The following is a 25,297-nucleotide window of genomic DNA, read 5'->3' on the forward strand; positions in this document are numbered from 1 at the left end:
TGTGAGGACACGTGGCAGACCACGTGACCACAACACAACAGGCTTAGTGTTTAGATTATTTATATTGCCGCCATCTTGGATCAGTGTGAATAGATTGTATACATGTGGGTCAGTATCCATTTATTGTGGCATATAAGTAATATGGCTATGGTGGAACAGTCAAAGGGATTTGTAATAAGCGGGGAAAAGGAATGTGTGCAGATCTTTTCAATGTTGCGCAACGTTAGTGGCGTGTCCCATGCGAAACCCAAGAATGGGTTTCTTAATGCAGTGTTCTGATGGTAATTCCTAACTTGTCCCCACTCTATATATGTGTTTAAACTGTGGTGGACAGCATCAAGTTTATAAATCCATTGTCGTTCTGCTTTCTTCAACATTAAATCACGGTCTCCCCCTTGATTAGGGACTGCAATGGTTTGTATTACAATCCAAAATATGTCTGAGGGTTTATGTTTTTGCTTAGAAAAATGTGCAACCAAGGGTTTGTTGTCTACTATATTTTTTACACAGGACTGATGTTCACAGATTCTTTGCGTCACTTGTCTTTTAGTCTTTCTGATGTAAAGCAGGTTACAAGGGCATTTAATGGCATTAATAGTCCTCGATTCTAACATCCCTCTGTCCTCATCCTACTTGAGCTCTCCTCTGCGGTCGACGCGGTGAACCATACCACCCTGCTCAATCGGCTTCGTGACAACCTGGCTATCACTGATCAGGCTCTGGCCTGGCTGACCTCTTTTCTCTCTGATCGACCCTCCCAGGTACAACTTGGGTCCTTTCTATCTTCTATCTCCCTCTCCACATGTGGTGTCCCGCAGGGGCCTATCCTCTCGCCCTGGCTTTTCAACCAATACCTGGCAACTCTTGCTTACTGCATCTCAATGTTCTGCTCAACTTTCCAGTGCTATGCTGATGACACCCAACTCATTTTCAGGCTTCCTTCAGCCTCCTCCTCTCCTTCCCTCATCTCTGATTGTCTAATCACCATTCAAAATTGGTGTGCCGCCAATGATCCATGTCTAAATGGCAACAAGACTGAGATCCTCCTTATTGGTTCACCATCTCCATCCTTTCCTCTCACTCTCTGGCTGGCCTCGCTTGGCCGGTTAGTCGTTTTGCAAAAAAATGAGCTGGGGGTAGATCTCTGTCTTCGGCCGGTGCCTCCCTTTGGAACAGCCTCCAGGCCACCTTGAAACTTGAGGAAAAACATCTTTGGTTCTGTAAACTTCTCAAGACCTTCCTCTTTGCCTTTGCCCCCCTTCTACCCTGTTGATCTGTTTCCTCTCTTGGCATTGTGCACCTGGCCACCCTCTGTTCTTTCGGGCCCAGGTACCTGCTCACCCTGCCACCCTCCTGCACTGCCTCCAGGCCACCATCTGCACTAGGGTTCTGTATCTGTACCCATACAGTCCCCCTCCCACTTTTCTTCTGCACTTATCAGATATACCTTTCTGACTAACTTCCACCGGCCACTTGCTGGCTGCACTACCAGGGTTTATCGCCCTTATTTAGTATTTATTCTATTTCATATTTATTTATGTTCCATCTCTTAAGCCTTGCACTTTTCACCCCGCCCCTTTCCATGCACTTTTCACCCTTTTCCATGCACTTGCACTTTCTTAAATGTCACTGGGCCTAGTAAGATCGCCGATTTTCTGGTTTTTCTCCCTTGTTCCCCTCCCTTTTTGCCTGGTCAGGCCCTGAAACACTTGAGTACGAGCACGATATAAATAAAATATCATTTCATTTCATTTCTTATGTGAGGCAATTTGTGAAGGTTTTTAGAACTCAAATGTGTCCCTTTAACTCCACAGTTTTCATGTCCTTTGTTAAGGGGCAGACTGAACATCTGACACATCTAAAGTGGCCCACTACCGGAGGGAGCCCCAATAGTGTGTTTGTATTCCCAGGACCTGTGTTGTGTCTGTCCTGATATGTATCAGGGGGTGTCTTTCAAGTATTTTTGTCTTTTGAAAGCAAATCTTGGTTTTGACCAGTGCGAAGTTTGGTGTTTGTATTATGTGCCAGTTTTTCAATATCATTCTCCTCAAATTGTTACTAATGTGAATGTACGTGTAACACAGGTCATTTTCTCCTAGTCTTCACTGATGGAGTCAGACATGATTCCTGTGTGGTTTGTTTATTACACATTGGGAGACTAGTGTGGTAGTTTATTACATCTGCCCACTGTGAAGGTATGGTGGCAAAACGCATGGCGGCGGCCAGGATTCTTTGTAAAACAGACAGTAGCAACGGTGAATCCACCAAGGAAACTACAGTATCAGAAGGCATGACAATTCAGCAAAGAATTGATGAATTGGAAAGACGAAAAATAGTGAAATATCCAAGTGGTGTAAGTACAAACCTATTTGGAGGAAAAAAGAATTCCAAGAGGTCTACGCATTCTTAGGATCCCTACACATGTAGAAATAGATCCTTTGTTTATTAAAGTATGGATAGAACACACTAATACTTGCTCCTTGCAAAACTAGACAGGGCCAAATTAATTGAAGATATCGAGGTGATGGAAGAACAACTTTTTTCCTCGGCGGATGGAGATGAATGTAAGAGAAGAATAACTCACCTAGAGGAAAACCTGAGAAATTCTAAATGGAAATTACATCACCTAAATAAATGAAGTTTAAAAGAGACAAACTTGATTACGAAAATGGGAGAATCTACACTTTTTCTAAAAGATTTGATGAGCAAATCAAAATACGAGCAGCTCCACCAATCCCCCAGATTAAGTAGTTACAAAGTGGAATTGGTAGACCTGGAAAAACGACCAATCCATTTGAATTTTTAAGAGGTGTTCAAGTTGCTGCACATGGACAGCAAAACAGGGCAGATAGGGAGAGGCAGACCACTATCCAAAACAAGAGGAAGAGGCGGCAGGGGCGACGCATCAAAACAAGGAGGGGAAAACGATCTCAGAGCAAATACATTTTGCGCAACCCGTTCAGGAAGAGGTCAGAAATAGAAGAATCAAGAATGAAGGGTGAACAACTGACCATGAAAATGTACAACATCTCTCCAGAAAGATTCTCCCTTCTGAGGAATCGGTATTACGACTTGGACTTTCATTTTGCCCAACCCAAGATTTTAACTTTATCAATGCTAGAATTGATCTCTACAATTTTGTATGCAAACTAAAATGGATCAAATTCTATGCCACGCAAGTGGGCTCCAAACACGCAGTGGAGAAAGAAGCTAGAACTATACATCCCCTTGCAGTCAAAGATATGACTAGCCTTGCCTGTCTCTCCCATATAGAAGAAAATGATGATTTTCATACAGAAGAACCTCTCTCCGCTAGACAATGAGACACTCTTGACATATTTGGTATTCACACGAATTTCACATTGGAAAGGGGCTTGAAGAACACATCAAGATTATGTCCTAACAACATTAACAGCCAGAACCACGTTTTTGAAGAAATGGTGATCAAAGATTTTAAATTCCTCTCAATCCAGCAACCTTACAATCCTACAGAGAAACGCATTATTGCCATAAAAGAATGACACCTCCATTGTCATACAGCTAGCAGACAAGGGAGGAGGAGTGGTCGTTTGGGACAACACCCTTTATACAGCGCAAGTCATGAGAGAATTGAGTGACACAGACTGCTACACTACAGTTGATGCTGTGAAGTTGGTCGATGCCCAGAAGGAATATCATGTTATGTTACTAGAATGTGCAACCAAACAGTTGGTGGATGAAGAGGAACACCATTTCCTGAAAACAGATTCTGCTGTGACTCCCATTCTATATTTACTACCAAAGGTACACAAGGACGTCCTGAATCCACCGGGGTGTCCCATAGTGTCCTCTATGTCGAATCTCCTGGAATCTACCTCCAAATATTTGGACTTCCACTTTCAACCATTTGTCCAAAGCTTAAATTCCTATATTCAAGATACTTCAGATTTATTGAATAAGGTGCTGAACATCCGTGGGAACCTTCATATACTTTAGTCTCATTAGATGGTGTCTCCCTTTATATTTCAATTGGACATGGAGCTGGTATAAAAGCTTGTGAATATTTTTTGGAGAAATGCTTGATTCGTTTTAACCAACAAAATGAAATTCTTTTAACTATGCATACATTTTGTTTGGAGCACAATTTCTTTATTTTTGACAAATTGCAATACAGACAGATTTGAGGCACCGTTATGGGTTCATGTATGGCCCCTACCTACTCAAATGTATACATGGGGTGGTGGGAACAGACAATAGCCTGGACTGAAGACTTTGATGAATTTGTAGGAAATGTTGTTGTCCGGTATAGATTTATTGACAAACTATTTTTGAAATGGAATGGCACACAAGAAAAATGTATGAAATAGACATCTTGTTTAAATCATAGCGATTTGAATTTGCAATTAACCATGGCCAACGGCTCCACTGAACTGATGATTTCATATGTCAAGTTTAGGATTGTCAATGATCAACTCAAATTGGACCTTTATAGGAAACCTACCAGTGACAATTCTTTACTCCATGCAGCTAGCCACCATCCAGTGCCCTTGATTAAATAAATACTCTATGGGGAATTTCTGCGAGCTCGCAGAAACTGTTCCTCAAAAAAATAAATTCTCATTGAGTCTGCCAATATATATGAGAGGTTTCTTTAAAGTGGCTACCCCCCACGGGAGGTTATCAAAGCCTTTGAAAAAGCGAAATCCAAGGACAGAAAATAACTGAAGTGTGATAAAACTATCAGACCTAGAAAATCTTCTAACTCTGAAGACATTTGCTTGATTACCACTTACAACCTTCAGTCTGACAAGATTAGATCTATTCTTAAAAAATAATGGGCAGTCTTGTTGACGGACAGAGACCTTAAACAGGCTCTGCCCAATTACCTCTTGTTAACCTTTTCAAAAGCACCCTCGCTAACCTCTATATTAGCGTCCAACCAGAATTCTTTGGGCACTGGTCAGAATGGATTGTTAACTGGAATTGATAGACTAATTGGCTTTTACACCTGGACAAAATGTAAAATGTCTAATTTTGCCTTAACAACCTAAGATATCATCATGCCTTGTGGTGAGATGTGAACCTTTAAACACATGATTACCTGCATTTCAAAATGTGTGGTTTACCTTTTAGAATGCACATGTGGCTTAAGATATATAGGTTCTACTATGGGGCCGCTGAAACTTAGAATACTTCAGCATTATGGAGCCATTAAAAATACTGATTTGAACTACCCGACGGCAGTGCACTTCCTTGAACATCACAATAAGGATCTAAGTGGCATGAGATTAATTGAACTAGCGCACGTTCCTAAGCAACTACGAGGTGGGAATAGACAGCTGAAATTAAGGCAATTAGAGGCAAAATGTATTATTCGTTTCGAAACCCTCAGACCAGCGGGCCTCAATGGGAATGAAGAACGTTATGCATTTCTTAATACTTAATTGTTAACTATTTAGACCTCTACATTATGGAATCTCTCATAAATATCAAAATTGCATACAAACACTTAGATTCTTAAGAAATCCAACATTGATTGATTTTAACAACTGGTATTGTTGGTGCTTTTTATGAATTTTTGTAATTTTTCACACTTTTTGATTAATTTTCTGATGATGCATTGCCATATGTATTTTGTCTCTCTAGATACATTTGATGAAGGATTTTTTTGAATGAATTGTTTACTACTGAATGATTAATTATACTTATGAATGTTAATAGGATTCTACACGAGTGTGATGCTTTTATTACATGTTAGACACAATTGCTACACATATATTGTTTCTATTTTTCTGTTTTTATAGAAAAATGTTATACCTGGATTTTCGTGTATTGAATTTTATAGTAGAATAGTCATATACAGTGACATCTGTATGATATGAATTTGGGTGACGAGCAGTGTTACATAGTATCTGTGTTACATCTATTTGTTCAAACACTTATATTGATTGGAACCAGTAGTCACTGTTTCATATCTTTACATTTTCCCCTCCATGTCATATTGGCTCCATGTTATATTGGTGTACTGTACTTGAGACACTTTGGAGGAATAAGAGAGTTCTTATTGGTAGATGTGTTAGGTCTACACCACTATTTTGCACTTGCACTTTATATTGTCTTCACTAGTCGTGGCTTTGTTGCTATGCATTTTGTTCCTCATATTACCCATAATAGCATTTGTGGTATGGAGTGACAGCACAGCGACACCGTTATCCATCGACGCTTTACATGTTTTATATTTTTGTTAATTAGGGCAGTAGCACATTATTTGCTGAAAAGTTACTTACCGATGCAGGACATTGGGCCTCATTACGAGCATGGTGGTAGCCGTGTCTATATGGTAGGCACGGCTACCGCCATGCTCGCTACCAGCAAAGCTTCCCGCGATTGGGCAATAACCGGCCCATTACGAGATGAAAGGGCCGGTAATTGCCCATTCGCGGGAGGCAGTAATGCCGGGCTCCCGATCCCCATCCTGCGGGTGGGGAGCATGGTTGCACCGGCACCGTTGATAACGGGTGCCGCAGGCTGTCAGGAACCCACGAGCAGAACTCGTAATGCGGCGGCCTGGTGTGAACGGTGCCGGAGCCTTACTGGCACCGTTCATACCATGGCCGCCACTATTGTAATGAGGCTCATTGTCTTCTTGTTCATTACAGGATGCATAGGACTTCCTATTTCGACTTTCAACATTTGTTGATGAATTGACTCCTCTTTAACATGCCTTTATCTTTAGTTGGTGATCCTGCATTTGCATTGAGTGTTTGAGTATTTACCTTAGCGATGAGACACTAGTCCAAGATGGTGATTCTATAGAAGACTGTTAGTCTTTTTTCATTAGCATTTTTTTACAAAACTTCAGTGAATAGGAATTCAAATTATCCATATCTTTATTCATGCAAGCAACACAATACTGACACAACAAGCCTGAAGAAGCCCAAGTCATGGGTGGAATGCTTGGTGATTTTTCTTGCTACCTATGGGTAGCATTTTGCATTAGCCATGGAATTCAATTGCAGTTCTCTTATTGTGGACTGTTATTTTCACATGTTTAAATAAACTTACAGCCGAGCGCTGTGTTTTTGTTATCATACATCACGTGTGCACGTGTCATTTTTTTATGCATTTTTGAAACTGAACACTAATATGAACAGTATCAGCAAGGCACCTTTTCCCTGTATATATACATATATGTGCGTCAGAATCACGTTGTGGGGTTTGCTAGAGCGCAACTCAAGCTGTTGCTGACAGCAGCCTGAACAGAACAAAACACACAAATATCTTGAAGGGAGGGTGCTGAATTATTTTATCATTAAAAGAAGAATGCGTGCAGCACCGACAGAGGTATTCCAAAGGATGGAACCCGTCTAGTATTTGGAAACATCTATTGTCATCATATGTGCCCTGCATGGATGTCACCATCACACTTAAGGTGCATTGTACATACAGGGAAGGTGAGAGAGGTGAGAATATGTTCTCTGGGGGGATCTGGGGTTCTAACTGCCCCAGCAAGAACCCAGAGTACCAGACTGTAAAGTCTAAAATGTTCCCTATTTTCTTTGTTGTGTTAATTATTAGGATCTGTGTATACTTTAACATATGCATGGCACTACTACTAAATCAGTGTCTAGCACTCACGATTCAACATTGTCTTGGTGTTCATACTGAAACAGATCATTGGTGTTAATCTGAGTATGACTCTTTCCAAGAAGGAAAGGAATGTTGAGGTACTAATGGTTGTGTATTCTCATTAAAATCTATCAAGAAAGGCAATTGTTTAGTTATATGACCATTGTAATTTGGTTCGTTTTACAGTTTCCCAAAGTTAAATCCTAATGCTCACTTCCAGTATATAATGAAGTCTTAATACCAATTTTGCATTTCTCTAACTGAGTAAACACATTATCCAACCCTAGCAATTTAAATTATTTTCTGATAGAAGGTCATCCTTATAGGATGGGCCATACATTGCAATCCCATTGTACTCATTTAAACTACTTTTATGGGAAAGAGGATGGGGCAAACAGTGCCAATGAAGGTTCCTGGCTGTGTTGCATGAAGTAAAACAGCATTTTGGGAACATAGGAAGGACCTTTATGAGAAAAGAGGTGGGGTCAATAGTGCCAATGAAGGGTCCTGGCTGTGTTGCATTAAGTGAAACAGAATTTTGGGAGCATAGGAATGACCTGTATGGGAAAGGAGGTGGGGCAATAGTGCCAATGAAGGGTCCTGGCTGTGTTGCATGAAGTGAAACAGCATTTAAGGAAGATAGGAATGACCTCTATGGGAAAATGGGTTGGGCAAATAGTGCAAATGTGGGACCTTGTGCGTGTTGCATGAAGTAAAACAGTATTTCGGGAACATAGGAATGACTACAGACCTTTATAGTTGACACCTATGTCTGTAATAAAGCGGCTGCGTCTTTCAATCACTAAGTACATAGTGCACACAGGGCTCGGTGCTCATTTACATTTTCAGTATGCTTGCCCTAATATTAGGGAGTATATGTACTGATAATGGTTATGGACCCTCACATCCAAATCATGAAGTCCACAAACTGGATGTGAGGATAAAATGGCAGATGCTACGAAGGCAGCCTTGCACTTTTCCTTTCAGAAGATGTTTCCAGTCCCCTAGGAGGAGAGCCTTAGCAGACTTTTAGATGAGGAGGGGCTGTGCCTCAAGCAAAGGATGGCTGTGAGCATGGTTAGTTCCCAATGCACAGACATCCTTAGGGAATTACCAGTGCACTACTTCTCAAGGCTTTGCCTGGATTGCTCTGCAACTACCTCTTGCCGAGTCAGAAAGCCAATAGGTAAACACCCTGGAAACCAAGTACAGTGATAAATCTGGGCCCTAGAAATACAGCCTATGAAAGATCTTGCTAGCAGCACAGTTAACACACTCACTTCTGGATGCTCCCAATTTTTGACAGGCAAAGAAAGAAATATCCATTGTGGCAAAGTGAATTGTCGGAGATCACGTAGATCCATCAAGTATTGCAACCTGGTTTTGAATTATATTTTCTGCTTGCACAGTTTGCTAATGTGTAGGCTTCACAGTACTGTGAGAAACCAAAGGGTGTCTCACTTGCTAGTGCCCTGGAATCTCTCTCTCAGGTGGCCAGGGCACGGCCATCGGCTTTGGATCAAGACCCTGAGGGTGTGTAAGCGATATTCAATCAACACTACAGCTAAGTCAATGCCTAGTCTGGGATGCTGAGGAAAACCCTTATTGATGTATTTTTATATCCAGTTCAGTACTCTGGATGACAACCCTTGTATAACACCCCCCTCTTAGAATCCCCCTGACCCTACTGAGCCAAGAAGTAGGTTTGTTTTACAAATTAAAAGGTTTATTTCGACAATTCAACAATATATATCTATCACACTTTTATAATATATTAATATCTGATAGTACACTGAGACATATGATGTGGATCCACAATGGGTAATGTTACAGTGGTACACTTGATTACTTAGGAGTAGTATAGAGGATGAGGTAGCTGAAAATGCTTTATGGTTTCAAGGAAATGCAATGAGGAATAAAATGCAGTACAGAAATACTTGATATGATTTTAGCAAAAGATAAGATAATCACTTTTTCTCTGGCAATTCCTCCCCCCTATGCAATGTAAGAAATGGAAGGAGATGGAAAGAGCAGCACACAGTTCTCAGGAATGCAATTAAATACAATACGAAATTCAGATCCCCCCAGCAAGCTTAGAGGAAACAGGTAGGAGTTTGAAACACAGGCCCAAAATGCTTTTTACATGTGATGGCAATGGATGGGAAAAGGTGCTAAAATTGCTTTGAATTCCCTCTAGAGGTTCAGGGTAGGTGATGGCTACTTTATATTAGTTCAGGCTCACTTTAACAATACTCTATGAATGATTAGCAGATTGCAAACGAATTTTAGCAAACAGAAGCAAAAAGCTGCTGATTTCTACAGATGAAGAAATCAGGCCAAATCGCAAATCGCAGTAAATTTCGGTTTTCGATTACGGGATAAGTATAGGGAGTAGGAAGTCGGTTCTAGGTTCGTTGGAAAGCCTAGATTCTAAATTTCGTTCCTAGCCCAAACGGTTCCAGAGATACGGACGATTAAATAAAGGTAGTTTTTCGGATTTAAAGTAAACTCAAAATGACAGGTGACAGCTTGCAGCTGCAGAATTGACAGGTGACAGTTGTGCAGCTTTAAAAATGACAGATGACACGATTTCTAGGAGGCAGTTCTACTTAGGTTAAAATAGTTTGGATTAGATTATTTTGCACAGTTCTGCTAGGTACTTACAATATATAAATTTGAACTAGGCCTCGTCACGGACCTGGTCAACACGTCCGGCTGTGGTTCTGGCTGCTCGGTGGGTCAATCAGGCACCGGTTCTGCTCACAGCGATCTGGGTCAGCTCTGCTCTGCTGGTCTAGCCTCTCTGGATTCTGGATGTAACACTGCTTTCTGGGTACTGCTACAGGTTCTTGCAAAAATTCTCGGCAAAACTTCAAACAGCTCGCCCAGCTGTTGAATAGTTTGGTTAGTTTTGAGGCCTGCTGAAGAGGATTCAGCTGGTGGATTCAGGCCTCTCTGATACAAATTCTGGAGTTAATTTCTGCTACAGGTTCTGGAGATTGATGGATATGAAGTCTGGATCTCTGGATGTGAAGTCGTCGGTCAGCATGCTCCGCAGCAAATGGAATTGAATGTCTCTACCTGTCCCAGCAGTCTCTTTTTATGTGTTTTGGAAAGTGGGTGTGTGCGTTGGTCATAACTAAACCTGCCCCTCTCACTTATCATTGGCCAATTCCTCCTCTCTCCCTTGATTGGGGGAAGGAAATGTGAGTCAGAGTGATGCTGTAGGTTTTATGGTCAGAGGAACCTCCCCTTGTCAGATTGCACACAAATCTATTTCTGACCCAAATACATATTTATCTATGTACCATTTTTCTAATATTATAGGTCCAGTTAACATATTTTCTGTAGCACCAAACCATCCGATCCCTGTCTTTGTACGATGTCGTGTCCACTGATGACAGAATTCTCCCCTTTTCATCCAGATAACGACCTCTAAACCTTTCCAGATTTTACACAAATGTGCACCAGGGATATGGGTTACAGATGATAAAGTGTCAGATTTTTAACATGCATACATTTGGAGTGAGACCCTATTTTCCGCTAGCAACCCCCCAGAATACACCACAGGGTCCTAACGCCTCTTAAAATGTTCACAGAAAAATCACAAAAATAATGATATTACTTATATAATTCTGACAAGTCCGCACTATGAGTTATCTATCTTTTTAAAATTATGCTCTGGTGAAAAAGGGGTGTGGCTTCCCACATCACAGGGTGGAATAACTGGTTTATCCACTTCCCCCAAGCCAGCTTGTTCACAGAGGCACAGCTGCCCCCCAGTTTCTCCCAAGAGGAAGCTATTTTACGACGCCCCCAATATAACATTTGCCTGAGTCAAGGAAGTTGCATTGTTCTGTCCCTTCCAGTTCCCAGGTGATCCACCCCTAATCTAATCAAGGAGGTGTCAACTCCTTTTGGCAATGGGCCGCAGGATGCAGCTAGGCCTGGGCAGAGTGGCTGTTGATCCAGTTTCAACTCCTGTCGGGGGTAGTTGTCAGGCAGGATTCAGTTTCATTAAGCCAGGTTTCAGCTAAATGTCACTTTTTGTTCCCAGTTTTCTACATTCAAATCAAACTGACAATTTTTACCTCTACATTAAATAATTACTTCCTTCAAGTCATTTCAGAATATAGTTTTACATTCTATCCACCTCTTAGCAAGTCTTTCCTTGGTCTGGTTTTGTTTAATTTGTTCAGTTTTACACAAAAGTCTGGTGGTTTTAAAACGCCGGCTTTCTGATAGTGGTGAGTACTGGTAATGCAACCATTTTTGGGATTAAGAAAATGAATTCCCCACAGTTCTGAGTTGCTTTTTGGCAATCAGCATTGCCATTCCCAATGGTTTCAGGCTACTGTATGTGTAGCCCAATGGTGGTTTTAGGCAGTGCCCTCCTGTGCTCACAACATAGGCAAAAATGGGTGGCAGCCTATTTTTCATGTTTTCCCTGTGCACTCTCTGGGGAGTTCTGGCCATCATGATGTTTTCCATGCCGGTACTGCACAGTTTTATGGTAGGGCTTGGATGCATGGGTAAAAACATCCCACAAGCCCCCCCTCTTGCGATGGCCATTCTGTCCTTTCGCTGATGGAACTCGCAAGATCTGGGATGTTCGCCTCCTCTTCTTCCAATTCCATGGATGGCACAGTTCAGCATCTTTTCCTCCCTCCAGTCGATCAATCAGTTCTCCTTGCTGGTCCTGATGGGAGGATTGGGCGGTACCCCCGGGCCCCTCGGGTCTCTGCTCCCGGTTCCCGGTCGTCCTCCTTGATCAGTCTCCATGGTTTCATCTCTCCTAGGATGATAAAGCAAAGCGGCAATACCTATTCGTAGACATTTCTTCACCACTATTAATGGTGTGGCGAACATGTACATTTTATACATCCAAATGCATTTTGCAGTCTGATTTTAAAAACAATATAAAACAGGGCACATTTGCATTACATTACTATATTTTTGATATGTGGAATATTTTAGAGTTTGAACTGACTTACTCTGGAGCGGCCCCCTCTGGTATTGCAGAGGACTCCTCCAGTTGCTGCAGCGTGTGCCTGGGATGGCAACACTTTAGCTGATTTATATGTACCCACTTGTCTTCCGCTTCCGCCAAACTGCCTTTGGGGATGCGGATCTTGTATGCAACAGGGGAGATTTTGTCTATAATTTCAAACGGTCCCTTCCATGTAGGCAAGAATTTCCGCTGTTTGGCCTGGTTCCTTTGGAAATTGTATAGATAGACCCGATCACCCACCTTATATTCCTTTCGGGTAGTTTTTAAATCATAGTGGGTCTTCATGCTCTCGGCTGATCTTTCTAGATTCCACTGAGCATAGGCAAAAGCATGCTAAAGGTGTTTCCTTAAATTCTCCACATACTCATGAGTTGTGGAGGCATTTATCAACGTTTGCTCTTGGGTTCTGTAGAGCAAATGCTGGGGAAGCACCATCTTGCGTCCAGTCATCAACTCAAATGGTGACATTTTGGTTGCAGATGAAGGGGTAAATCTGATGGCCATTAGGACCAGAGGTAATTGGATATCCCAACTTGGCCCAGAATCTGCCACAAACTTTTTTAAGATGCTCACAATGGTTCGGTTATATCTCTCCACTGCTCCAGAAGAAGCTGGCCTGTAAGCAATGTGTAGCTTCCTTTTAACGCCCAGTATCTCCCACATCTTTGTCATTACTTCACTGGTGAAGTGGCTACCTCTGTCTGACTCAATCCTTTGAGGTAGACCAAAACGGGAAAAGATGTGGTTAATCATCAGGGCAGCTGCTGTTTCTGCCTTGCAATTTGGGGCCGGGAGACATTCCACCCACTTGGTAAACAAGCATGTAACGGTTAACATGTACTTGTTTCCTCTAGTCGAGCGAATCACAGGGCCTACAAAGTCGATTTGCAAATCTGACCATGGCAGTGTCATCCCCCTCTTTTGGAGAGGCGCACGGTGTGTGAGGGATGATGGCTGAAATCGTGCACACACAAGACACCCCTTCAAGTATTGGTCGAGGTCCTGCCCCATGTGTGGCCAGTATGCAACCTCTCTTAAGATTTCCAGTGTTGTGTGAAACCCCCTATGACCGGCGGTGGCTGCATCATGGGCGTGACTTAACATCAGGCTTCGGAATGAGGTAGTGACCACCCACTGATCATGGCCAGCTTAAGATTTCCTTACCAACAAACCGTCTTGGATTCAGAACCTTTTTGGACATTTCATCAACATTCTTAGGTCTTCTTTCCCAATGTAATCGGTATCCGTCAGCGGAAAGTTCTCAGGGTCCTCAATGTGTTGGTAAAACTTACCAATTATTGGATCCCCCTTCTGAGCTGTAATCAAATCAGCATCAGGGGTCTCCTTACTCCATTGTGCAGTTGAAAGATCATTGTGAGCATTTGTCTGGGACCTAGTGATAGCAGTGACCTGGATTTCCCCCAATAGGGACTCTATTTCGATTAGATCCCCTTGGATGGCCCCGGTTTTGGCCAGCTGATCAGCTAAGTCATTTCCAGTTTTGTCTGGTCCCTCTACTTTGGAATGACCCTTGATCTTTTTCCAGTAGATGGTCATCCCATTCGATGTGACCAGATCATCAATGTTTTGGATTAACTTCCCATGTTTCAAGGGTTTGTTATTAGCACATAACATGCCTCTGGTTTTCCAATTAACCAGGTGCTCCACGAACCCGTTCCGTACATAATCCGAAACTGTGATTATGACCAGTTCATGGAGTTGATGTTGGACAGCAGTGAGGATGGCCTGATGCACAGCCATCAATTCTGCCACCTGACTACTTCGGGGACCAATTTTGTATCCAGCTGAGGGTTCTGGTGACTCATTCACCCATGCATTCAGTACGCCGGCCACCAGTTCTTTCTCCCCGTTGTCGTCAACATGGTAAGAGCATCCATCCACATAGACAGTGAGAATTCCTTCACACTTGGCTTCTTCAAAGACTTTGTGTGGGGAATTAAGGTATGCCTCCATGTTGTCCTTGATTTTTAGACTTTCGTCCTCGAGACAGTTTTCTCTGGCACAATCATGCAAGTCAGCCAGACCTTGCGCGAGAGGACTCTTCTTGTTTTGGCCATATCTGACCTCCACAGGAAAGCCTTGCATTGACAGAATCCAGGAAGTAATTCGGGAATTACTCACATTTCCGGCCTGGATTCTGTCACTTTGGAGATATTGCAGAGGCTGGTGTGGAGTCTCCACTATGATGTGTTCCCCCTGGATAAACGGGCGGTAATTCTTCAATGCCCACACCGTTGCCAGGAGTGCCTTCTCACAATCGTTGAATTTTTCCTCCACAGAGGATAAAGTTTTGCTCGCATAGGAGATTACTTTATTGACCTTGTCATGCTTTTGGTATAATACTGCCGTCAAGCACATATTAGAGAACCCCGTCTCCAGGAAGAACTCCTTGTTTCTGACAGGGTAAGCTAGGCAAGGCGCTTGTGAGAGGCTTCTTTTGAGTTGTCTTACTGCCTCAGATTGTTCTGGACCCCATTCCCACTTGACCCCCCCCTTCAAGAGATGAATCAGGGGTCTAGTGATCTCTGCGTAGCCTTCAATGAACTTTCTGCTGTAATTAGTCAGTCCAAGGAGGCTCCTTAGTTCCCGCAGAGTTGTGGGGTCTTTCAGTTTCTGGAGTGCTTCCACTTTCTTTTCTTGGGGACAGAGACCCTGAAGAGTAATCTCATGCCCCAAGAAATTAACACGGGTTCTACACCACTGTGCTTTCTGAAAGGAAAGTTTTGCTCCGGCGGCCCTCAACTGTGTCAGAACATAACGGATCTCCGCTATGTGTTCCTCCACAGATGAACTTTTGATGAGGACATCATCTACATAAGCCAGGTTACCCCTCGCACCCAGGTCGGGCATGGCCTTATGTAAGAAAATGTTGAATTCATTGCCGGAGTTGAGGTATCCGAAGGGAGTCCGGGTCCATGTGTACTGCTGGCCCCCAAAGGTAAAAGCCAGTTTGTATTGGTCTTCCCTACTCACAGGCACGGTCCAGTATCCATTGGTCAGGTCTATTGCTGTGAATACCTGTGACCCTTGAATCTGGGCCAGCCCTTGGTCAATGTAGGGCAGATTCCATCGGGAAGTATGGACCCGTTTGTTGAGCTCCCTAAGGTCGGCACAGAATCTCCACTGGCCGTTTGGCTTCAATATTCCCAACACCGGATTATTGAAAGTGCTGTGGACTGGATGGATTATTCCCCAGGACTCAAGGTTCTTAATTATTTCAGTAAGGGACTCCATGGATGCGAGAGGCAAACGATATTGCTTCACAAACACTGGAGTCATTCAACGGTCCGTGGGAATTGTTGTAGTGTGGATGTCGGTGCGACCACAGTCATATGAGTCTACCGCAAAGAGATCTTGAAAATCCAAGAAAACTTGTTTCAACTTTTGCTTCTGTTCCAGAGTCACACAGGCATCAGCTAGGTTGACTCTCTCTTCCACCATCTGCCTGAAGCCGGGAAAGACTTCTGGTTTGGCTATCTCAGCGGCCTCCTCCAGCTGGGTGGAGAAGTCCCTGGTCAGAGTGCTGATTTGGACTGGAGGCTTCAGGTGGGAAAGGCAGCCCTCATGGACCTGGAAAATCACCTCATCCCCTCTGAAGTCACAAGTCACATCTTCCTTACCATAAGGGCAAGAAGTGTACACCAGGAAGTTCCCCCCATGCCGGGTGAAAATCCTGTCTGGTGTTGTATTGTCATCACTGTCACTGTCAAAACAGTCCTTGGGGATTAGTCCTAACAGTTAATTTCCTAAATCAATGGAAAAATGTCGGTCATCAACCGCCATTCCAATAATGGTGCCTGCGGCTAGAGTAATACTCTTTAAGTCGCTGTTATCCACCTCTATTGGAATGGTGTCATGTTCTATGTTGACTAATGGAGTTGGGTTTACCCCCAACCCTTGCTGTTGGAGAGAAGCGTTTAGATGTATGTAAGCATCAGGGTTTTTTCAATTTTTGTCCTCTTTTAACTTTCACTTCCAGGGAGTATTGTCGGGTCCTTTCTGGGATGGTGACTTCCTCTTTGATCTGAATTTCAACTGCATAAGGTAGCAATTGGGCTGACCTAAATGCTTTTTCTGGATCATCAAAGCCCATGGGATTATCCGCTAATCGGGACCAAGCTTTGAAGTTTATTAGGTCCAAACTAATGGCAAAGTGATTGAGAATGTCACTGCCTAAGTAAAAGGCGGCAGTGACGTCTCACACGACCCAACAATTATGGACTATGCTCTTGTTGCCAATGGAGATTTTGAGCATACACCTGCTTGGCAGGAGATGTTTGGAATTAGGTGCTTCCAGGTCCATTTCCCATTTGTCTATCAGTTTGAATGTGGGAATGGCTGGATCTTTTGGGAGTTGGCGGAACATGGCTTCGCTGATGAAGCTCTTACCGTTGTTCACACACACTCGAGCGAGAACAGAGTCCTTCCCATCATTTAACTGAACAGGGATGAACAACTGCTCTCCAATTTGCTGAATATAAGCCAGGCTCTGAGCTGATTTCACATCTTTCTGGACTATGGGAGTGGGAGTTTCTGATTGTGGATTAGTAAAGAATTTCAGGGTGTTTCCTTCCAGTGTGGAATACAACCTTAAACTGGAAGGAAGGTTGATTTTCAGAAATAGAGAGGACCCCCCATCACCAGTCTGTTGTCCTACTGCTATTACTGTCACGTCTGGATTTTGGTTGTTCTGGAAGTGAAATTCTACTTGGTCAGATTTTTGTTCAACCATGTGGCAGGTGCCGTTTAAACTAACATGGTTGACACTCTGTTTTAATTTTATTGGTCGGCTAGTCTGGGTCCAGAGGACCTTGTTTACACAATCTATTAGGGGTGACAACCTTCTCAGGAGGTCATTCCCTAGTAAACAAGGGGTGCCCTCTGGAGTCACTACTATGACGGGGTGTTTCACCTTGTGTCGCCCCATTTTAATGTCCAAGTCTGCAGTCCCCTCAACGGGAATTTCCTTCCCGTCAAAGTTCTGCAGTTGTCCAGGAAGAGAGGTGAGAGGAATTCGGTAATTCTCCCCCCTTCCTGTATTTAGTTCCTCAAAGGCCCTTTTGGACAGAAGGGTAGCTTGGGATCCAGTGTCCACCAGTGCCAAAATTGTACCCTGCCCCTGTACTTGTACCGGGGCATAGTATCTTCCCTCCTTCTCCTCAAGGGGGCACAGATAATGCACATTTTTGGACAACTGGTGGGCTAACTTTCTGGTTTTGGACATTGCTAGCGAAGAGATTTGGGCAGAATTCTGTGGAGAGCCTTGGGAATCTGAAAGAAAAAGTTGGCAAGTGGAAATGCTTTCAGGTTCTGGGCCGCCCCCCCCCTTTTTGGAGGCAGTCATCAGGATGGGTTTGACCCTTGGGATTTTGGTATTGTCGGTTCTGGGATGAGATGATGGGCGGCGGTAGCTCAGTCTCCACATCTCCCCAGTCTGAATTGGCATCCCTTGGGACCCATTTTTCCTTGGGAGGAGTTCCCCCATCTCTGAAGGAGAAGATCCTTTTCCTAGGATCTACTGAGGATCCCTCCCCCTCAAATTGGAAGACCTGTACCTCCTCCACAAAGTGGGTCTGTTTGGGTCCTTTGTTTCTCCTAACCCCCTCTGCTCCTTGGGAGGCAGGCTTTCAGGGGCAGGAGATTTTGTTTCCGGTTCCTGGTTTTCCAGGGGCTGTTTAAGAGTTGGGAAGGAAGCTTCCTCCAAGGCTTTACACCCCCCTTCCCCTTGTGCCTCCTCCCTGGGAACCGGTGGGTTATCGGGGTGCTGCCCCCGTCATTGTTCTGGAGTACCAGGTCCAGAGTTTGGGGCATTCTTCGGTGGCATACTCATCTGAGGGTTCTGTTGAGCCCTCAGTATGTGACCCAGATCTCCTGCCATATTTTGGACCTGGCGCTCAAGTTGTGAAACCCGCTCAGGCTGATACGGGGCTCTATTTTCTCCCCTGGGCTGATCCCGGGAAGGGTAGCTATCCCTTCTCTGGTAGTACCCCTGGTTGGAAAGATTTTGGTACCCCTCCACCCTTGGCCTCACCTCTCCCGGATTAGGTTGTCTAGGCTCAGGGAATTGGGGAAAGAAGGATGGATGATTTTGGGGCTGGAAATTGGGTGGATACCTGGGGAAAAAGTTCTGCCCAGGATTTGGTGAATTTATGCCCTCCTGGGGGAAGTTAGGAGGGAAGTTCCCCGAGTCAGGTGCTTGGCTGGATCCCCCCCTTGGGCTGGAGGAGTCCACACATAACCCAGGATTGGTCGGTTTCCCTTGTAGCGGGGACTTACATAGTCAGGGGGGCAGGGGACCCCATTTGTGGGACTACCTCCTCGACTCCCTGTCTGTGACTGGCCCGAGGGCCTTCTGGGCTGTGAATTATTTGGTGCAGGCAAGTTTTTAGGCCCCCCCATCTCCAAATCTAAAACGGGGGCAACCTTTACCTCTGCCACCTTGGCAGCAGCAGGGATGCTGTTGGTTTTGGGGTTTTTTGGCGCATTATTTTTATTTTGGATGGGCTTCTGTACCTCATAGATCCGGGTAGCCTGTTCAATGACCCAGCCTAAAGATCTTTTCTCATGAAAATCTCTCACGAGCTGGGTCATTATGTATTTGGGTAAGGCATGGAAAAACGTATTGATAAATTCTCTGCTATCCGTGCGCACCCTTCTGGTGGTCTGCGCAAAAGCACGCTTTAATTCTTGCACAAACTCTTGTGGGGCCTGATCCTCCCCACATTGCAAATTGTAGGCTGCCTTGCGAGCCTCTTGAGGATTTCTGTGCACAGAAAAATGTTTCAAGATGGCCGCCCTGTATGTGGACCACCTTGAATGGTTTTGATCTTCCAGCCCCGCAAAGAAACTGTAGTATTCTGGTGAGAAGGTCCACTTTACATATTGAATACAGCTTTGGCTGTCCTCCAAATGGAAAGTCTCCATCATTTGCTCATAGAGCTCCAAGTGTTCCCAAACAGAATACTTGGCGTTCTTATGATAAGGCGTGATGACACTCCTTATTGCCTTTATTTGTTTCAATGGGTCCTTAAGCAAGGCCCTTTTGCCTTATTGGCCTTTTTGGTTCGGGTAACCCTGGTCCATTCATCCTCCGACTCAGAAGCGCTGCTCCCAGAGGTGCCCGTCTGATCTTCCAGGTTTTCCCGGATTCTGCAAGCCTGGGAATGGCTGGCAGAATGTGGGGACCTGGTCTCCTGTGTCCTGTAATGCTCAGAGGAGTCTTCAGACCCCTCCTTGCTGCCAGGATTTGATGGGTACCCCCCCCCCCCACTGACCTAACTGGGCAGAGGTTTTCAGGATGCCCTTAATGGGCCTACTCTCCTGGGGTTTCCCACTAAATTGCACTGTGCTTGGGTGCCCATACCCGGATGCCCGCCCATCCATTCCTGGGAGGTACTGGCCTATGAGCCCCATACATCTAGCTGGATAGTAATCTGCCATCTCCGTGGCCCTGGGCTCATGTGCGCGAGGGGACATGGGGGTGGCAGAGTCCAGGGACTGGGAGAGATGAAGGCCTCTGGTACCAGGGCTCCTGAGGTTATGCTCAGGCGTTTCCCTTTCCCAGCGCACCTCGTCTCTATCACCCCCTGCTCCCTGTTTCAATGCAAGAGCCTGTGCTTTCAGTTGCTCAGTTAAGGCCTTACTAGACTCTATCAGTCTCTCATGCATCGCTACCTGTTGCTGGAGCCTATCATTGTGCTGACAGAGAGCCTCATTTTCTCTCTGTGCCTCCTGATTGGTCCTGGAGTACTGGGCCAGTCTCTGCTGCAGGAGGGTTACCTCCTGAGCTGTGTCCCTATTGGCCTGCTCCTTTCTTGCCAGTGCATCCTCCACCCTGCTGGTGTGCTCTAACAAGTTCTGGTGTTCCTTTTGGAGGTCACCCAGTCCCTGGAGGGCCAGGTGATTTTCTTCCATTTTCCTTTTTAAGTGGCAGACTTCCTGGCCTAAGGTATCCCTTTCCTGACTAAGAGCCTGCATCTGTGCCGCCAGGTCGTCCCTTTGCCTTTGGAAGGCACCAGCTTTCTGGCGCTCCTGGTCAAACTCTGCCTGGGTATCCAGGTCTTACAAAATCAGTTTATTGCTCTCTGCCTTCTCCCTATCTAGGTGGCTTTGCAGGGTGACTACCTGCTCGGCACATGCCCTATTGAAATCTAATTGTTGCTCCAGCTTTTTCTGGCTCTGCAGTAGGGAGTCCAAACCTTCTTGGTACTCCTTCTGCAAGGCCAGAAATCTGGTATCCTGGTCCGCCTTTTCCTGTTGCAGCACATCCATATCCTCCTTTGTTTTAGTGATGTACTGTCTGCTGTCCTTTTCTGACTCCTGGCTCCTGAGCAGCCTCTGCTCAGAAGAGTCCAGATCAGATTGGGCCTTCTCTAACGCCATCTGTTGCCTATTTGCCAGATCTTGGCCTTCAGCACATTTGTCCTGCATGGCTCCCATATATAGATACAAATATGCTGCTATCCTGGCAATCTTATTATGTTCATCTTTGGCTTTAGGGGCCATATATAGTTCACTCAGGGCCACATGTAGGGGACCCTGATCTCCCCATATATCTGACCCTGTTTCAGTGACCTGTTGCGCGATTGCCTGCAACCAGACCGTTTGGTCCTGATGAGTCCACTCACCTCTCACAAATAGCTTATGTAAGAAGTGCTCTCTGGCTATTTTCATATCTACCAAGGTCGTCATTCTGGAATTTGAGTTCCTTCCTGACTTACAGAAGTTTGTATTTTATTTTGCAAAACAGACCGTTTCCTTAGAGCGTTCCTTTGAGGGATGCTTTCACAGTGTAAAACAGCGTGGTGATCTAACCGGATAAGTGTATCTGGTCAGTTGGCACACTGTATTTATCTGCACAAGTGGTAAATCTAACCCAGAAAATCCCGGCTCCGAGCCCCCACTTTTGTATGCGATATTCAATCAACACTACAGCTAAGTCAATGCATAGTCTGGGATGCTGAGGAAAACCCTTATTGAAGTATTTTTATATCCAGTTCAGCACTCTGGATGACAACCCTTGTATAACACCCCCCTCTTAGAATCCCCCTGACGCTACTGAGTCAAGAAGTAGGTTTGTTTTGCAAATTAAAAGGTTTATTTCGACAATTCAACAATATATATCTATCACACTTTTATAATATATTAATATCTGATAGTACACTGAGACATATGATGTGGATCCACAATGGGTAATGTTACAGTGGTACACTTGATTACTTAGGAGTAGTATAGAGGATGAGGTAGCTGAAAATGCTTTATGGTTTCAAGGAAATGCAATGAGGAATAAAATGCAGTACAGAAATACTTGATATGATTTTAGTAAAAGATAAGATAATCACTTTTTCTCTGGCAATTCACCCCCCTCCCCTATGTAATGTAAGAAATGGAAGGAGATGGAAAGAGGAGCACACAGTTCTCAGGAATGCAATCAAATACAATACGAAATTCAGTTCCCACCCAGCAAGCTTAGAGGAAACAGGTAGAAGTTTGAAACACAGGCCCAAAATGCTTTTTACATGTGATGGCAATGGATGGGAAAAGGTGCTAAAATTGCTTTTAATTCCCTCTAGAGGTTCAGGGTAGGTGATGTCTACTTTATATTAGTTCAGGCTCACTTTAACAATACTCTATGAATGATTAGCAGATTGCAAACGAAATTTCGGTTTTCGATTACGGGAAAAGTATAGGGAGTAGGAAGTCGGTTCTAGGTTCGTTGGAAAGCCTAGATTCTAAGCTTTCAGACAAAAGTTACCCCAACGGTTCCAGAGATACGGACGATTAAATAAAGGTAGTTTTTCGGATTTAAAGTAAACTCAAAATGACAGGTGACAGCTTGCAGCTGCAGAATTGACAGGTGACAGTTGTGCAGCTTTAAAAATGACAGATGACACGATTTCTAGGAGGCAGTTCTACTTAGGTTAAAATAGTTTGGATTAGATTATTTTAACTAAGAGATTGGTTCTGCACAGTTCTGCTAGGTACTCACAATATAAATTTGAACTAGGCCTCGTCACGGATCTGGTCAACACGTCCGGCTGCGGTTCTGGCTGCTTGGCAGGTCAATTAGGCACTGGTTCTGCTCACAGCGATCTGGGTCAGCTCTGCTCTGCTGGTCTAGCCTCTCTGGATTCTGGATGTAACACTGCTTTCTGGGTACTGCTACAGGTTCTTGCAAAAATTCTCGGCAAAACTTCAAACAGCTCGCCCGGCTGTTGAATAGTTTGGTTAGTTTTGAGGCCTGCTGAAGAGGATTCAGCTGGTGGATTCAGGCTTCTCTGCTACAAATTCTGGAGTTAATTTCTGCTACAGGTTCTGGAGATTGATGGATTTGAAGTCTGGATCTCTGAATGTGAAGTCGTCGGTCAGCGTGCTCATCTAATAAAGGTTTTGAAACTTGTAACTCTTGTGTGAGTTTCATACTTGTGATACCTTGCCTCCCTTACATATGGTATAAGAGGTGGGATACTACTCAATTGATAGAAGTTGAAAACTCATGCTGATAATCGTGATACCACCAGAAGGGGAGAAAATAATTATTGAAATTCAGAGGTCAGACTGAATTTACACTATTAAAGAGGCTCTGTTTTCCCAAATCCATATTTCTATCATCCAACCAGATTTATTCTTTCAAGAACAAGTTTTACTCGATACCCTTGCTCTTTTGTCACTACCGCATACAGCAGTGGGGTTGAATAATCCTAAAAGTAATACCATCTCAGGTTTTTATTAGACCTAGAGCATTGAGCCCAGCTTTTCCAGAACTGTTTTTCTTTAAAGCTGAATTACCTTCTGGATCAGACTTGTCCGGTATAAATCCTGATGCTCTGAGGTCTCTTTCTCAATAAGAATCAAGCCTCGAAATTCTAGAAAGTTCTGAAACTTCAATTTTTCAGAATTTAAAAGCCCACATTGGGACCTCTCACACTCCCTGATAATATGGTCTCAGTAGAAAATGTGTTAGCACAAATGGCCAGCCATCAGATACTAGCCAGAAACTGTCTACAATCAAGCTTAGAACAGTTAGCGGCTTTACAGACCAAACCCCTATTACCTCAGGGGGTATTGCAACAATATCAAGATGGATAAGATCAGGGGAATTTCTTTATGAATTTTGACAGGCTAACAGAACAATTTGGATGGCCTGAAAAGCTAAATGTTACCTGGGGCATTGCTGAAGGGGGAATTACAAACTACCTACCAGTTACTCAATCTCCCAGTGGGGGCCACCTTTAACTCGATTAAAGAGGGACTTCTTAAAAGAGTAGGTCAGTCGAGCAACTTCTATAAGCAAAAAATGAGATGTATCCAACTAAATCCAGGAGAAACCCCATTAGAATTAGGAGAACTAATTAAAAATACAATAACTTTATGGGTGGCTAAAAAAATCTGGATGAACTGATAGAAATGATCACCCTGGAAAAATGTGCTAACTCTTCACCTCCATATTTACAAAAGGCAGTGTTTCAGCTAAATAGACCAAGTCTCATGCTAGCCATTAAAAGGGTCCAATCCCATTTAGAGGCTGTAAAATACTTCTGTACCCTACATAGCGGTGAGGATAACAAAGATCAAAAACCATCGCACCGCTCTATGCCACATACATCAGATCGAGGGGGAAACCTTTTTAAACTTTAGATTTTTATTGGCATTTAAACAAATCAACACAAGGACTGTTAGTACAAATCTCTTAAACACCTAGTCTGGCCTTAATAAACAAAACATTTACACCTACCCCCACTCCTCGCCTTAACCCAAAAACAACAACAGTGGTTTCTTGTGCAAGGGAAGAGGGTCCGATTTGGTGAAAAGTTTGCAGAGCGTCCACATCCCCTTCAGGGGGGACAATGATCCTGGTACTGGGATACCAATGTAGCAAATTAGCCTACTATGTCTAGGCATCTTTTTATGATGAGCTTATTGTTATAGGCTCCCTTCCTTCTGGTGACCCCTCCTATCTCCCCAGGCAAAGTCAGGCACTTGACTTTATTTACATACATCTGATACACATTAGCTCTCCCCACAAGAATAAAAGGCGGAACATGGAGATACATTCTGAGCAAGGTGGAACACGAGAAGGAGCAGAACTTCTGGGGTGAAGGCAAACCTACTGGAGCAGGACGAGCCATTGAGGGACTAGAGCAAATGGTAGGGGAACTCTGAAGATACCTGCAGAATGTTGTTGCTTCATCGAAACCATAAAGGAGAAGCTGAGAAAGCCAGATTGCAGCCAAGAAGAAACCTGCTTTATGTTTCAAGGATGCCAGAGACCCTCCTGGGTGAAAAATAGAGCTGGGGAGGTGGGGCTAAGCCTGTGGTATTAACCTTGACTCGTGAATCAAAGCCGCAGAGACAAGAAAGGAACGTGCATAACTAGTGAGTTAGAGTAAGACATGAAAGGCCGGTTTCTGTTAAGGTAAGATTGAAGGTGTAACAGTGTATCTCACAAGTGAAGGTTGCACACATGCTGATGAGATGCAAAAGAAATCTAACCAGTGATGAACTTTTAAGTGGCTGATAACTGTTAAGCCACTGATAGTAGAGAAGTGGTCTTGAAAAAGGAAGTAGCCCACTCAAAAGTCTCTGCAAAATGTGAAATGCTTTGTTATAAAGTGGCCAAGTGAACAAACTTGTAAATGCGTAATGGTCAAGATTAGC

This window comes from Ambystoma mexicanum, chromosome 12 (genome assembly GCF_040938575.1).
Source record: "Ambystoma mexicanum isolate Mex_15411 chromosome 12, UKY_AmexF1_1, whole genome shotgun sequence".
NCBI classification, from domain to species: Eukaryota; Metazoa; Chordata; class Amphibia; order Caudata; family Ambystomatidae; genus Ambystoma; species Ambystoma mexicanum.